Genomic DNA, 18,310 nt, shown 5'->3' on the forward strand with positions numbered 1-18,310 from the left:
AAAAATGCCCGCACTTAAAAAGCATTCATCAAACCAAATAACGAGTCTTCCAAATAAGTTGTTGGCATCAATTTGCTGCAAATACCATTGGCAAAATAGCGTCCGGCGCTCGGCATCGTCAGGATGTAAATGTTGAACTTTGTTAAATTTCTATGGATAATACTTATATTTTTTTAAGATCCGTTGTGCGTCAGTTTTTGGCACTCCAATTTCTTTTTCAATTTTTCTGCATGAGCTCGAGGCTCTCGCTTCTATATAACCTAAAACATCTATTTCTTTTTCTTCCCTATTTTCGTTATTGTATGCTTTGTATGAAATTGTCCTTTAAACAATCAAATATACCAAAAAACGGTTGCCTTCTCTCTGGATATCTAATAAGCATAAAATTACAACATTAGACATTGGTAGGTCGTCATATAACGGCTTCGAACTTACCTATGGAAATATAGTTCCGAAGCTTCTTCAACATTTTCATTGCTTTGTATAAAACCTACAAACATATCATATTTTTCAAATGCTGCCATTTTTTTTGTCAACGTTCACAAATAACGAAAATAAATGTTTTGTAGCATAAACTTAATCAACAACAGAAAAATGTCAATCTAAACCCGAAAATAGTTGACATTTATTTATTTATTTGTAATTTTTTGTTTCTTGTTATAAATAGCCATGGCCTCCCATTAAATTATGAATTTGTTCATTTAAATTTAGAAAATAGTTATTTATTTGCGTATTTTTAAAAACAAGTCCATACTGTTATATATTTTTAAAAAGGTAAAAAAAAGGCATCTTTAGTTTTACGGAAAAGTAGCACCACAACTCTCTATCTCTAAAAATAACGGAGATATCCCGCAAAAGTACCCAAAATGGGACACCCTGTACATTATTAACAATTCCAAAGCGATTTTCCCGGGAAATTAATAATATTTTAAAAACTCAAAATTCTCCATAAATTATAGAATAATTGGCACCCTGACACGTTGAGAAACAATCACTCGAGCTTCCCAGTATAGAGCATAATAATAGACTGTCGTACATTATTGAGCGGGTGCAACAATATGCCAAAATCGATCTAAATGACGAGCCCTAGAGGGTCCGATATATGAAATATGGCGATTACAATCACGTGCCCCATCAATTGCTTGTTGTTCGGGTACGAAATTTACGTATGCCGCGACGGGATGTCTATTCCCGGCATCTCCTGGTGCATTCACACGTTTTGGCACGTACGCTATGTCAGACACGTACCTTTTGTTCTTCTTTTCTTTACTAGGGTGAAGAATTATCTGGAGGTTTTATGGTTTTGTTTGCTCATGTCAAAATTTATAGATCAGATTTAGATTTTTCTGTTTGGGGTTAGTCTGGACAACGAAATAAAAGTCAGAAGTATTACTTTAAAAACTACTTAGGCTGTTTAATATATTCAATGATTTTTTAGTAAATTTTTAGTTTTGGTATATTTATCAAGGTTGTTATGTTAAGGCCTATTTATTAAACTGTAGAATATACGTGAATCATATACGATTCTGTTTGCAAATAGGAGAAAAATGTGGGCATTTAAAAAAATTGACACGGGATTTAGTTATTTAGTTTTTAAACTCGATTACTACACGTCAAACATTTGATGAAAGTCTTTTGAAAAATACCTATTTTTCGTCCATATTATCCAGTCTAATAACGTTGTTTTTATACTAAATTTTAATATATAAAATTTTATCAAATTTAAATATACAGTGTTATTAAATTAAATATTGAATATATATTTACTGCAAAAACATTGTTTTTCATTAACACAACCCTTGACCCCCCACCCACCCCAAACATTTTTTCCATTAAGACATTCTTTTGAAAAATCACCGTTTTTGGTCTATAAAATCTAAAGTAATAGCACTGTTTTTGTATTAAATATTTATTAATATACATATATATAATTATATCAAATTTAAATATACAATCAGTGTTATTAGATTAGATATTAACGACGAAACCAGCTGTTATTCATGCGTATAATTTTGGAAAACATTGATTTTTGAAAACAATTTTTTACTAGTAAGTTTAACTAAACAATACTATTAAATTACATATTGAATATATATTTTTTGCAAAAACATTGTTTTTCATCAACACAACCCTTGACCCCCCACCCACCCCAAACATTTTTTCCAGTAAGACATTCTTTTGAAAAATCACTCTTTTTCGTTCATAAAATCCAAACTAATAGCACTGTTTTTGTATTAACTATTTATTAATATAATTTATTTAAGTACAAGTTTTTTAAGTTCAAATTTTTTTTGGCAAATGATCATAGACAAAACGAGTGGGTAAGGTCTTAGTTCAGTTGGTATTAAAGGCGATCCAAGACATTTTAAAAGCTGAGAATTATATTCCCTTAATTCCAGGCACTTGAAATCACAAAAAATATTTCAACATACAATTCTCTGATGCCTGGAAGTGACAATAAAAAATTATTTAAATTGATTAACACTTAAACTAATTAAAACCTGGAAGAAAATAGGAATGAGGCACTTAAATAGATGAGCTTGGATAATTATTCCGGGCAGTTTATTATAATATTTTTCAACTCCAAGCAATTGAGCGTAAAATGGTGAAGTAAGACTGTAAGGCATTTGAAGGTTAGCTTGTAATGAGAGGAAGTCTATCCGAGGCGGTTGAGTATGATCTTATCTTAACTTCAGGCACTTCAAATGATAAAACTGTAGTTGCGTACGTTGCAATGTCTATTGTAAGCATTTTAATGTATTTATATCAAAATATTGACACGTTTAAACCGGTATATGCACTTTTAGAATACTTCTAAAAAAGTGTGAACAGTAGAGGAAACCGCCAATTTAATTGAGGGCTAGAAAAATTTTAGAAGCTTATGGGATGCTAAACACGCAGACTATAAAAACAGAATTAAAAAAGCAAGTCTCAACTGCCTGGAAGTCACAAGAAAATTACTTTTGCTGCCTGAAAATAGTAAACCTATGAAGTGCCTGGAAGAAAAAAAAAATTATAATAAAATTATCGTTGCTGTTGCTTGGCAATATCAGAAAAATAGCGCAAATGCCTGGAAAAATCGACAACATAATTTGGGCTGCCTGAAAAAGTGAAATGAACATAATTTTGAAATTAATTGCCTCGAATAAATAGAAATAATATTTAATTTGACTCGGAAACAATACATTTCAGGCCCAAAATGTCTGGAACTTCTGTCAAACTGGTTGGGGAAATATTCAGGTCGAATTATTATTTTTTTAAAAGGGAATTTTTGTTAAGTTTTTGATGGAATGCTGAAAGTAGACATAAAAATTAAAATAAATATCGAGAAAGTTGACAATCAGTGTTCAAACACCTGTTAGTTTTTCATATTTTACTTTTATTCAACGACTCTAACAAAGTTATAAATACTGAAATATTTTATAACGTTTTATGATAACTAATTTAAAATAAATAAACTGTGTTATTAGATTAGATATTAATGACGAAACCAGCTGTTATTCATGCGTATTATTTTGAAAAATAATGATTTTTATAAACAATTTCTTACTGGTAAGTTGTGTGGGGTGGGTGGGGGGGTAAGGGTAGGGTTATTGAAAAACGGGTTTTTTGCAAAAAATTATTGCCTGAGAAAAAAATGCTTTTCAATGAAATTATAGGTGATAAAGAAATTTATAGTTTTTGTATTTATATTTTTCTCACATAACCTTAAGGTTTTCGAGTAAAACGTGAAATAACCCTATTTTATTTCTCGAAAGTAAGGCATATCGCTATGAAAATTGCAATACATGTGCAATTTTTTATTGCAAATAAGTGGAAATTCGGTTTTTTCAAGATAAGTCATTGAGTTCTGAAAAAATTTAAGTTTTTTTATTCTACACAGCTTTTTATTATCTAGAGTCAAAAATATAGTTTTTAAATTAAAACTATTGGTATATTTATCAACCGTATATGGTTATGGTATATTTATTAAACTGTAGAATATACGTGTATTATATACGATTCTGTTTGCAAATAGGAGAAAAATGTGGGCATTTAAAAAAATTGACACGAGACTTACTTATCTGGTTTTTATACTCGGTTACTACACGTCAAATAATTGATATAATTCTTTTGAAAAATCACTATTTTTCGTCCATATTATCCAGTCTAATAACGCTGTTTTTATACAAAATTTTAATATATAAAATTTTATCAAATTTATATAAACAGTGTTATTGAATTAAATATTGAATATATATTTACTGCAAAAACATTGTTTTTCATTAACACAACCCTTGACCCCCCACCCACCCCAAACATTTTTTCCAGTAAGAAAATCTTTTGAAAAATCACTGTTTTTCGTCCTTAATATCCAATCTAATAGCACTGTTTTTGTATTAAATATTTATTAATACACATAATAATATATATAATTATATCAAATTTAAATAAACAAACTACGTGTTATTAGATTAGATATTAATGACGAAACCAGCTGTTATTCATGCGTATTATTTTGGAAAACATTATTGCTTGAAAAAAAAATTATAACGTGATAAAAAATTTATAGTGTCTCAGTCATTAGATAGTGTACAATATACCATACCTTGTGTATTTATTCGGAACAAAAACTCTTGCTCAAGTGCTATTTATTATAGATATTGCAAAACCATATACAATATGAATAAAAATAATAAAAATCTTTATTTAGCATAAATAGCTACATACAAAAACAAAATATATATATATCCCTAAAAATTTATAAAAATATAAATACATTAATATTGTAAATAATAATGTTCATAAACCTAATTCAACAACATATTTAGTCAGCAAGAGTCATTTTCATAAATATTCGATACATACGACGGTGTTTGGACCTATACATAACAATAATCCACCTCTAAAAATCACCCTTTTTTAAACCCTCAATCGAACCTTAAGCTAATTACACGTCTGTCAAAAGTTACTCGATAACAATTAGCCCCCTCTCCCCCCTCGTTAATTGAATAGCAAATCTGCGTTTCCCGCATTTCGGTCTCTTCTTTGCCCCGTCATCATCAGGGGGAGAATCTCCCTTCTGCCCTTTTATACGCCCGGGACGTCGTTATATTTGCGGAAAGTACGAATTTATAATTTATTTTGCCGGTAAATATTCATGCCGATTAATTTAGGTCGCGTATAATGAAACAACAGACACACACACACAATGGCCGTCTAGGACGACGCGACGTCGGCGTCGCGACGCTTAAAGTGAATTTTAAAATATGCATAGGCGCGACCTCGGCTGTATAAGCGTGATTTAATTAAATTATCATTTTCTGATTTGTTGTTGTTGTTGTTTGGAGTGTATTGTTGGAGTTTGAATTCTTAATTAGGATGGTGGTTTTAATTAGAAAGAGAGAATCAAGTTTTTTTTTATTGATAAAAAGAAGGAAAGTAGGTAGGTCAGATAACATTGAATTTTATTGTTGCATTTTATTCTGGGAACCTTCAAAAAATATTTCCAAGAAAAATTTAAGTCATCCTTAGAGGTTAGTACTTTTATAATTAAATGGTATTTGAAATTTAAAATACACAAGCATGAACTAAAAATAAATTGACTATTTACCTAAACAATTCATTATTTAAATATAATATACTTTTAAAATCTTAGAACTATATCTATTTATATATTTTAAGTTTCATGCTTTAAAAGTACTAAGTAAAAACTATAACAAATAAATTATTAGTATCATAGCAGCTAAACTTTTGTATTAACAACATACTAATAGTCAGTCACTTATAATTTCTCAAAGAAGGCATTTTACGTGTGCTTAATTTGTCTAATAAATCTAAAGAGCATTAAATGCATTAAATGATTCTAAATATATAAAATTAATTTATTCTTATACTTTTATTAAGAAACAATTCTAGGGTCAAACCCTTTAAACTATACAAATAAAGAGTTTTTCGTGTCCATTTAAGTTATGCATGGCTTTGATTAATTTTGAAAGTGTTATATGGCGCCTATTTTGGATATTTTACACTGAAACTAGTTTAATTTCATTTAGTTTACTAAATTGTAAGCACATTTTCAAATTAAAAAAATATCGGTAAAAATGGAATTTTTATTATAAATTCAGAAAAAAAAATTATTTATTATTTTTTGAGAATAACGATAGATAAATTATCGATAATAATTTTTTTTTCAAATGAATTCTTGGGGCAAAAAAATTAAATAATTTTAAAAAAAGGGACTTTCCATTGACAGAAATATAGTATTAAAGAAAAAAACTATTTTTATAGAGGAAAATAGAGGATATTTAAAAAAAACTATAATCCTTTTTTTTATGAAAAAAGTAAAAGTCTTATAGGGAAATGTTTCAATTAACAGTAGTGTGAAATAAAAGAGAGCATATTTGTGTGATAGATAATTGACTTTATCTATAATAGAAATTGAGAAAATTGTAAAAAACTGTATATTTTGCATGTCAATAACGATTTTGCGATAAAATTAATTTATGCTAATTTTTTTTTAAATAATTGATTCCGGACTTAAAGTGAGTTTTTCCTATACATTTAAGTTATGCCTGGCTTTAATTATTCTAAATTATTTTAAGTATAATAATATTCTTTATTTAGTATAAAAAAACCTACATATAAAATACAATACATTTTAAAAAAATCATAAATCAATATACAATAAACATTTTTTAAATAAAAAATAATTTCTGTAGGTAAATGCTTTTCGTATCCATTTAAGTTATGCATAATTTTATTCTAATACGTGCTTATTTTTTTGTTATTAAAAAATTCTGTTATGTGGATTTTTTTTTAATCCAAAAGGTTCTGCGTATCCTTTAAAGATATGCATACATTTTCGTTATTTAAATCCTGAGTTTTAATTTGGAAACAATTTAATAATTTTACTTAGTGTTAATCAATTTATAGCAAGTTCTGTAGTTCTCTTTTCTCATTATACCTTAATTAAAAAACGACCATTTTAAGAGCATAAGTTAGAATAAATTTACCCAGTATAATTAAAAAAAAGACTATTAGGACAAATATAAAGAGGATTAGGACGTCATGAACATAACAACATATAAAACCCTCAATTTTTGAATTCTATTAAATAAGAAAAATTTCGCATGATTTAACAAAGCTTGTAATTAAATCAATATTTTAACAGCCGCATTAAAGTTTATTATTTTGTAGCAAATATATTAAAATGACTAATCAATTATTATCAAGTATTTTAATTAATATACGAAAATAGGATGCTTAAACAATAATCTAAGATCAAGTAAAAATTAACTTAAACGACTTATTATTGGAAATATATACTTCTTCAATTCTGAATGAAAATATTATTTAAGAAATATAATTTATGCTTATGTTTGTATGCGCATAATTTTTATTCATGACGATAATGTTTAAAATTATATATTTTAATAAAACATACAAGTAAATCCACCCTTAAAGTGAGTTTAACTAAGAAGGATTTATTGGAAATGTGTGTCAAAAATCTCCAGAATTAAATGTAACAATAAAATCCAAAGTTACCTGACTTCAATTTAAAGTTGGTTTAAAAAAAATACAGTAACAGATTAATCATAATTAATTTAACTGTTTTCATTTTTTGTAATTAATTAAGTTGTTATATACATTTAATTGAGGGATATAGTTAAGTTGTAAAGGATCAATGGGCCCTTTTTATGATTAATGACAAGAAAGAGGGCAGAGTAGCAAAAAAATTTATTAATTAAAAAAAATTCCTTGTACCGATATTTCCGTCTTAGTCAAGCAAATCTGAAAAGGTGCTAGTAAAATATTGTTTCTCATATTTATTAGTGTACAATTTCCAGATAATCCAGGACGTTATCCAGCAATTAATTAAACTTATTTACTCAGACCTTTTTTCTCGATTTAATCCTTTAATAAATAAATAAAATGTTTCAAGCCCATTATTGTGAGGGATTAAAACGAAAAAAAAAGTTCATGGTCCAGCAAGGAAAACTCGGATTTAAAATTGTTCATCAGAGTAAATCATTGGATTAACTCTCGGGAGTGTACGAGTAAATCCCCTTTAAAAGCGACACATTAAAACTCTTTCCCTCCTATAGATTAAGTTAGGAAAAATAATTTTTTTTTATATACAATTATCGATAAAACCGACGATTTTCGTTATCCGCAATTAAGAGGCGGGACGCCCCGATCTTCTCCCTTATCTCCCTTTTTCTTTGACAAACAAAAGTGGGAATATCAGACCAGAGGGTTTTACGAGACTCATTTAGATTCGGGACAGGAGAAGAAGGGAGTAAACATATAGTGCCAAAGATTTGTCGATTCGGTTAAGGGTAAGTGTCGAGTTACGACGTCCCGGTTTTGTTTTACGGTTAAATTCTTCCCTCTAAAGAGAGAACGAGGGGCCGTTTATAAGGGAGAAAGTTGGTTGAAATTACCGGACTGAGTGATTATTCTCAGCTGTATTCATTTCTTAATTAGTTTTTTTATCGTTAATAAATTGATTGCATAAAAGTGCACTTTTTTCCCCTGTATAAAATCATTAATTATTTGTCCCAGGGAAGACTTTATTGTAAACTGCAGTAATTAGGTGAATGAACGAGCTGGTCTGGGGGATAAACGCTCCAAAACATTTTCAACCCCCCTAACTTTTACCAGGGCCGGATTAGCTTGCTGGAAGTAAATAATTCTACTTTCAATATATGGGAAGGACCGAGGGGGATTAACTTGTTTAAACAGTAGACGGCGACGATTAAATGCAGCCCTCGCCTGTAAAGTCCCATTATTTTAGCACTTCTACGCGCATTAAATCGAAGTAATTTGTCCGGATCTGGATGGACCGTTGTTCGCCTGTAGGATCTCCCTTGTTTTATGCACATTTGCTTCGCTTCGAGTATGAGCGAGGGGTATATTATGTCATACAGTTTTATGAGAATTTATCGGTTTAAATCGTGCATTTTAAAATGGAAAATGTAAATTGTTTTAGGTGATTTTTGCTTAATTATTCTTCTTTGACACGTTATTTTATAGAAAATACGAATTTTTATTGGCATGTGGTATTTATTTACAATTTTTATATTTTATTTAATTTGCTATAAAAATATTTTTAACTACTGTGATAATTGATTTAACAATATTCTTTATGCAAATAATGGTAGTGCTTTAATCTACAACCTTGTATTTATTTATTTATTTTTTAATATCTATATATATCTAATTTATAGGAAAGTTATACAAGGGATATTGACCACGTAAACATAAGGCAATGAGACTTGGAACAAGGATATTTATTCTAATTAAAAATCTAAACTAAATACTAAGTCTTACTACTTCCTTAGAAATGGAAGGTAATTAGATAATTAAATATTTTTACATTTTCTAGTGCCAATAAATGTATAATATTAAATGAACTAGCCACCTTATATTCCACGCGTAAATAAATCACTAGCATCCGGATTTCTTAAGTATATTATTTACATTCAAAAAATATGTGACTTAACATCTGTATTTTTCGCGTTTATATTAGTGAGACAAGGAAGAACAGGTATGTACAGCTCATTACCTTTAATACCAGTATGAGCCTTAACCCATAGAAATATTACCTTTTTGTTAAAAAAGGATAAGCGACGTATAAGTTTTTTAATTTTCCATATTATGGGATTAACTTTATAAGACCAAGCATACCTGCCTTCAATGCCTTGTATAGCCTCTCTAATGGCAATTACCTCAAAAGTAAATATGCTACAATTTTTGTCAATTTTAAATTGGTATTGAATGTCTAAGTCAGGGATGTATATTGCTGCTCCATTGCATTCTTCACTCTTTGATGCATCTGTATATATATGTATGCTGTTATCATGCTGTAATATTTCTAATTTAAGTATGTTTTGATTTAATATGGAGCTATCTGTAAACGAAGAATATTGACCCAAATATGTCCACATTAAATTTTGTTAATTCAAAGGGTACAATTAGATCTAACATTGAAGCTGTATATATGTATATTCAAATAAACACAATTATGATTTACATGGTTAATCGTATATGAAAATCATATACAAAATTCCTAAAAATAACCCTTACATAGACTGAGATGATGCCTAATGTCACAAAAATTGGCCTGATCATTTTTATAAAATAAATTGCATGATATTCAGAAGAATATTCTCTAGAAATGTTATGAATCTACATATATGCAAATTACAAGGATATATCACAATTACTTAATTTGTTGTCTTAAGGTGTAGTTAATTAAATTTAAATTGCCTAAAATACTGTGAACTTTCAAAAATTTCAAAAAATTTGTGAAAATTCCAAGGATTCTTAAACTGAATATTCACTTGGATTTTATTAATTATTTTAATATTAATGTCAAGAATTTGTCAGTTGAATGCAAATTTATTAACATTTTTTGAATTTTGAGCGTTGTCGAAAAATCGAAATTTATTAAAAATTCCTGAAAATTTCAAGGATTCATAACATAATTTAAATATAATTAAATTCTTTTAATTTTAGATATGTGTGATATTTAATGAAAATTTCTTAAATTAGCGCTAAATTCAGTTTTTTAAAAAATAAATGATCTGTAAATTTATTGCAATTCTTTTAATTTTAATAGTTGTTAAAATTACTTTTAGAAATCTACTAAAATTCGACAGATGCTAAAAAAACAAATTGACATGGAATTTCTTTAATTTTGATTATTTTCTAAAAAAATTTGAAAATTCAAGGAGAGACAGACCTATTCCAATAACAAAAATGGACAAAGAAGGATATATTTATTGTTTTATTGCTGATTTAATTTTTTTGCTTAAGGCTTCATCATGTTCATCATGCTTTATCATGTTTTATTATTTATTTTTGATTTTACTTAATTTTAATTTTAAGTTTAATTTTTACAATGTTTACTCGTCCTTTATTTTAATCAGTTTTATCTTTTATAAATTAGATTAAGTATTTAGTTTCTATTTTATTTTTAGTTTTCAAATATCTCGATGTACATACTTACTTTTCACCCTTAAATTTTCGTCTTTATTATGTAATTAATTATTATGCTGTGATAACCTTTACACCTTGTGCTAAATAAAGTACATTATTATTATTATTCTTAAAATGACTGAAGATTTACTAGGAATTTTTTAATTTTGACAATTTTTATAAGTTCTTTAAAAATGTCAAGGATTTTTATGTTGACTGCAAATTCACTGGAATTCTTAAATTTATTCAAATTTTTTAAAAATCATGAAAATTTCAAGAGCCATATACGTTGTTCAGTTTTTTTGGTTTCCTAAAATGTTATGAATTTAAATTAAAATTTCTGCAAAATTGTTGAAAAATTTTGAGAAATTTCTGATTACAAATTCGTTGACTTTCTTTTAATTTTGACAGTTAATAAAATAATTGAAATTACTTAAAAATTAATGAAAATTCCAAGGATGCCATAACAATTTTTTAAAGTCCTTTAGTTTTGACAATTTCATAAATTATTGTAAAATTCCTGAATAGCAAAAAATTCATTAAGTTTGCAAGAATTGACTATAAATGGAATTCGTTTCTATTTCTTAAAATTCATAAAAAATTCCAAAGGATGTTAAAAAAAATTCCCAAAGTGCCATGGAACCCCTTCAATTTAAATGATTTCCAAAAATATTATGAAAATTCTTAAAAAAATATAATATCAACATTTTGTTCTTTTTTGCATCAATATGTAAAGGTTCCAAAGATTCTTAAATTGACCGAAAATTCATGGAATTCTTTTTAATATGACATAAAATTTAATAGAATTCTTAAAATTTATGAAAATTCCAAGAGCATTAAAAAAAACTTTAAATTCCATGGCATTCCTTCAATTTTAATGGTATCCTAAAATAATTATGATTTTTTTAAACAATTTCGAGGATAATTAAACTGACTGCAATTAAAGGAATTCTTTTATTATGTTTAAGATTTCTTAAAAATTAAAACTTCTTAAAAATTTTTAATTGACATGGAATTTCTTTAGTTTTAAGAGTTTGCTAAAATATTATCGAATTTCTTTAAAATTCCTGCAATTCCAAAAATTCTTTTACATAAACAGCCTGGAAATTTCAAGGATTCATAAAATAATTTCAATTTTATTAAATTCTTTTAATTTTGGAAATGTGTGATATTTAAATAAAATTTCTTAAAATCGCACGAAATTCAGTTTTTTTTAAGGATTTTTCAGAATTGCAACATTATAGAATTCTTGCAAATCTGAAAAAAACTGCATAAAATCGTCGTGCCTAAAAATTGTAATTAAATATTAAAAATAAATTATCTGTAAATTTATTGCAATTCTTTTATTTTTAGCAGTTTTTAAATGACTTTAAGAAATCTATTGAAATTCCACGGATGATAAAAAAAAAACTTTTTAATTGACACGATTTAATTAATTATTTTCTAAAAAAATTTGAAAATTTAAAAACAGACAGATTTATGTCAAAAACAATAATGAACAAAGAAGGATATATTTATTGTTTTATTGCATCTGATTTAATTTTTTTGCTTAAGGCTTAATTTTTATCAGGTTTTATTATTTATTTTTATATTTACAATTTTGCGCTTTGATTTTATTTAATTTTAATTTTAATTTTTACAATTTTTACTCGTCCTTTATTTTAATCAGTTTTATCTTTTATAAATTAGATTAAGTATTTAGTTTCTATTTTATTTTTAGTTTACAAATATCTCGATGTACATACTTACTTTTCACCCTTAAATTTTCGTCTTTATTATGTAATTGATTATTATGCTGTGATAACCTTTACACCTTGTGCTAAATAAAGTACATTATTATTATTATTCTTAAAATGACTAAAGATTTGCTAGAAATTTTTTAATTTTGACAATTTTTTTTTAAGTTCTTTAAAAATGTCAAGGATTTTTATGTTGACTGCAAATTCACTGGAATTCTTAAATTTATTCAAATTTTTTAAAAATCATGAAAATTTCAAGGGCCATATACGTTGTTCAATTTTTTTGGTTTCCTAAAATGTTATGAATTTAAATTAAAATTTCTGCAAAATTGTTGAAAAAAATTTTGGGAAATTTCTGATTACAAATTCGTTGACTTTCTTTTAGTTTTGACAGTTAATAAAATAATTGAAATTACTTAAAAATTAATGAAAATTCCAAGGATGCTATAACAATTTTTTAAACCAACATGGAAGTCCTTTAATTTTGACAATTTCATAAATTATTGTAAAATTCCTGAGGAGCCAAAAATCCATTAAATTTGCATGAATTGACTTCAAGCGGAATTCGTTTCTATTTCTAAAAATTCATAAAAAATTCCAAGGATGTTAAAAAAAATTCTTAAAGTGCCATGGAATTCCTTCAATTTTAATCATGAATTCCAAAAAAAATATTATGAAAATTTAAAAAAAATGCAATTTCAAAATTTTGTTTTTTTTGCAAAAATCTGTAAAGGTTCCAAAGATTCTTAAATTGACCGAGAAAATGTTTAAAAAATTTTTGGCAATTTTTTTAAAAATGTCAAGGATTCTTTTGTTGACTGCAAATTCACTGGAATTCTTTTACGTTTTTGACAGTTTCTTAAGTTTATTCAAATTTTTTAAAAATCATGAAAATTTCAAGGACCATATAATTTGTTCAATTTTGTTGGTTTCCTAAAATGTCATGAAATTTATTTAATGTTTCTGCAATTTTTTTGCAAACGATTTTGGAAAATTTCTGATTGCAAATTCGTTGACTTTCTTTTAATTTTGACAGTTGCTAAAGTAATTAAAATTACTGAAAATTCCAAGGATGCCATAACAATTTTTTAAAGTCCTTTAGTTTTAACAATTTCATAAAATATTGTAAAATTCCTGAATAGCAAAAAATTCATTAAGTTTGCAAGAATTGACTATAAATGGAATTCGTTTCTATTTCTTAAAATTCATAAAAAATTCCAAAGGATGTTAAAAAAAATTCCCAAAGTGCCATGGAATCCCTTCAATTTAAATGATTTCCAAAAATATTATGAAAATTCTTAAAAAAATGTAATATCAACATTTTGTTCTTTTTTGCATAAATATGTAAAGGTTCCAAAGATTCTTAAATTAACCGAAAATTCATGGAATTCTTTTTAATATGACAGTTCATAAAATTTAATAGAATTTCTTAAAATTTATGAAAATTCCAAGAGCATTAAAAAAAAACTTTAAATTACATGGAATTCCTTCAATTTTAATGGTATCCTAAAATAATTATGATTTTTTTAAACAATTTCGAGGATAATTAAACTGACTGCAATTAAAAGAATTCTTTTATTATGTCTAAGATTTCTTAAAAATTAAAACTTTTTAAAAATTTTTAATTGACATGGAATTTCTTTAGTTTTAAGAGTTTGCTAAAATATTATCGAATTTCTTTAAAATTCCTGCAATTCCAAAAATTCTTTTAGATAAACAGCCTGGAAATTTCAAGGATTCATAAAATAATTTCAATTTTATTAAATTCTTTTAATTTTGGAAATGTGTGATATTTAAATAAAATTTCTTAAAATTGCACGAAATTCAGTTTTTTTTAAGGATTTTTCAGAATTGCAACATTATAGAATTCTTGCAAATCTGAAAAAAACTGCATAAAATCGTCGTGCCTAGAAATTGTAATTAAATATTAAAAATAAATTATCTGTAAATTTATTGCAATTCTTTTATTTTTAGCAGTTTTTAAATGACTTTAAGAAATCTATTGAAATTCCACGGATGATAAAAAAAAAACTTTTTAATTGACACGGAATTTCTTTAATTAATTATTTTCTAAAAAAAATTGAAAATTTAAAGACAGACAGATTTATGTCAATAACAATAATGAACAAAGAAGGATATATTTATTGTTTTATTGCATCTGATTAAGTTTTTTTGCTTAAGGCTTAATTTTTATCAGGTTTTATTATTTATTTTTATATTTACAATTTTGCACTTTGATTTTATTTAATTTTAATTTTAATTTTTACAATTTTTACTCGTCCTTTATTTTAATCAGTTTTATCTTTTATAAATTAGATTAAGTATTTAGTTTCTATTTTATTTTTAGTTTACAAATATCTCGATGTACATACTTACTTTTCACTCTTAAATTTTCGTCTTTATTATGTAATTAATTATTATGCTGTGATAACCTTTACACCTTGTACTAAATAAAGTACATTATTATTATTATTCTTAAAATGACTGAAGATTTGCAAGGAATTTTTTAATTTTGACAATTTTTTTTAAGTTCTTTAAAAATGTCAAGGATTCTTATCTTGACTGCAAAATCACTGGAATTCTTGACAGTTTCTTAAATTTATTCAAATTTTTTAAAAATCATGAAAATTTCAAGGACCATATACGTTGTTCAATTTTTTTGGTTTCCTAAAATGTTATAAATTTAAATTAAAATTTCTGCAAAATTGTTGAAAAATTTTGGGAAATTTCTGATTACAAATTCGTTGACTTTCTTTTAATTTTGACAGTTGGTGAAAATATTAAAATTACTGAAAAATTAATGAAAATTTCAATGATGCCATAACAATTTTTTAAACCAACATGGAGGTCCTTTAATATTGACAATTTCATAAAATATTGTAAAATTCCAGAATAGCCAAAAATCCATTAAATTTGCATGAATTGACTAAAAGCGGAATTCGTTTCTATTTCTTATAATTCATAAAAAACTCCAAGGATGTTAAAAAAAATTCTGAAAAAATTATTATGATTTCCAAAAATATTATGAAAATTCTTAAAAAATGCAATTCCAAAATGTTGTTTTTTTTTGAAAAATCTGTTAAGGTTCCAAAGATTCTTAAATTGACCGAGAATTTATGGAATTCTTTTTAATATGACGGTTCATAAAATTTAATAGAATTTATGAAAATTCCAAGAGCATTAAAAAAACTTTAAATTGCATGAAATTCCTTCAATTTTAATGGTATCCTAAAATAATTGTGATTTTTTTAAACAATTTCGAGGATAATTAAACTGACTGTAATTAAAAGAATTCTTTTATTATGTCTAAGATTTCTTAAAAATTAAAACTTCTTAAAAATTTTTAATTGACATGGAATTTCTTTAGTTTTAAGAGTTTGCTAAAATATTATCGAATTTCTTTAGAATTCCTGCAATTCCAAAAATTCTTTTAGATAAACAGCCTGGAAATTTCAAGGATTCATAAAATAATTTCAATTTTATTAAATTCTTTTAATTTTGGAAATGTGTGATATTTAAATAAAATTTCTTAAAATTGCACGAAATTCAGTTTTTTTTAAGGATTTTTCAGAATTGCAACATTATAGAATTCTTGCAAATCTGAAAAAAACTGCATAAAATCGTCGTGCCTAGAAATTGTAATTAAATATTAAAAATAAATTATCTGTAAATTTATTGCAATTCTTTTATTTTTAGCAGTTTTTAAATGACTTTAAGAAATCTATTGAAATTCCACGGATGATAAAAAAAAAACTTTTTAATTGACACGGAATTTCTTTAATTAATTATTTTCTAAAAAAAATTGAAAATTTAAAGACAGACAGATTTATGTCAATAACAATAATGAACAAAGAAGGATATATTTATTGTTTTATTGCATCTGATTAAGTTTTTTTGCTTAAGGCTTAATTTTTATCAGGTTTTATTATTTATTTTTATATTTACAATTTTGCACTTTGATTTTATTTAATTTTAATTTTAATTTTTACAATTTTTACTCGTCCTTTATTTTAATCAGTTTTATCTTTTATAAATTAGATTAAGTATTTAGTTTCTATTTTATTTTTAGTTTACAAATATCTCGATGTACATACTTACTTTTCACTCTTAAATTTTCGTCTTTATTATGTAATTAATTATTATGCTGTGATAACCTTTACACCTTGTACTAAATAAAGTACATTATTATTATTATTCTTAAAATGACTGAAGATTTGCAAGGAATTTTTTAATTTTGACAATTTTTTTTAAGTTCTTTAAAAATGTCAAGGATTCTTATCTTGACTGCAAAATCACTGGAATTCTTGACAGTTTCTTAAATTTATTCAAATTTTTTAAAAATCATGAAAATTTCAAGGACCATATACGTTGTTCAATTTTTTTGGTTTCCTAAAATGTTATAAATTTAAATTAAAATTTCTGCAAAATTGTTGAAAAATTTTGGGAAATTTCTGATTACAAATTCGTTGACTTTCTTTTAATTTTGACAGTTAATAAAATAATTGAAATTACTTAAAAATTAATGAAAATTCCAAGGATGCTATAATAATTTTTTAAACCAACATGGAGGTCCTTTATTATTGACAATTTCATAAAATATTGTAAAATTCGAGAATAGCCAAAAATCCATTAAATTTGCATGAATTGAGTTCAAGCGGAATTCGTTTCTGTTTCTAAAAATTCATAAAAAATTCCAAGGATGTTAAAAAAAATTCTTAAAGTGCCATGGAATTCCTTCAATTTTAATGATGAATTCCGAAAAAAATAATATAAAAATTAAAAAAAAATGCAATTTCAAAATTTTGTTTTTTTTGCAAAAATCTGTAAAGGTTCCAAAGATTCTTAAATTGACCGAAAAAATGTTTAAAAAATTTTTGGCAATTTTTTTAAAAATGTCAAGGATTCTTATGTTGACTGCAAATTCACTGGAATTCTTTTACGTTTTTGACAGTTTCTTAAATTTATTCAAATTTTTTAAAAATCATGAAAATTTCAAGGACCATATAATTTGTTTAATTTTGTTGGTTTCCTAAAATGTCATGAAATTTATTTAATGTTTCTGCAATTTTTTTGCAAACGATTTTGGAAAATTTCTGATTGCAAATTCGTTGACTTTCTTTTAATTTTGACAGTTGCTAAAGTAATTAAAATTACTGAAAATTCCAAGGATGCCATAACAATTTTTTAAAGTCCTTTAGTTTTAACAATTTCATAAAATATTGTAAAATTCCTGAATAGCAAAAAATTCATTAAGTTTGCAAGAATTGACTATAAATGGAATTCGTTTCTATTTTTTAAAATTCATAAAAAATTCCAAAGCATGTTAAAAAAAATTCCTAAAGTGCCATGGAATTGCTTCAATTTAAATGATTTCCAAAAATATTATGAAAATTCTTAAAAAAATTTAATATCAACATTTTGTTCTTTTTTGCATCAATATGTAAAGGTTCCAAAGATTCTTAAATTGACCGAAAATTCATGGAATTCTTTTAAATATGACAGTTCATAAAATTTATGAAAATTCCAAGAGCATAAAAAGAAACTTAAAATTACATGCAATTCCTTCAATTTTAGTGGTATCCTAAAATAATTATGATTTTTTTAAA

The 18,310-nt window shown here is 25.4% G+C and overlaps 1 protein-coding gene across 6 annotated transcripts in view; it reads left to right on the forward strand.

The window, feature by feature from the left end:
- Window positions 1-18,310, forward strand: part of LOC126737822 (neurobeachin) — a 529,789-nt gene that overhangs the window by 144,627 nt on the left and 366,852 nt on the right. The gene's annotated exons all lie outside the window — the stretch shown is intronic.

The sequence above is a fragment of the Anthonomus grandis genome, chromosome 6, assembly GCF_022605725.1.
Source record: "Anthonomus grandis grandis chromosome 6, icAntGran1.3, whole genome shotgun sequence".
Classification (NCBI taxonomy): Eukaryota; Metazoa; Arthropoda; class Insecta; order Coleoptera; family Curculionidae; genus Anthonomus; species Anthonomus grandis.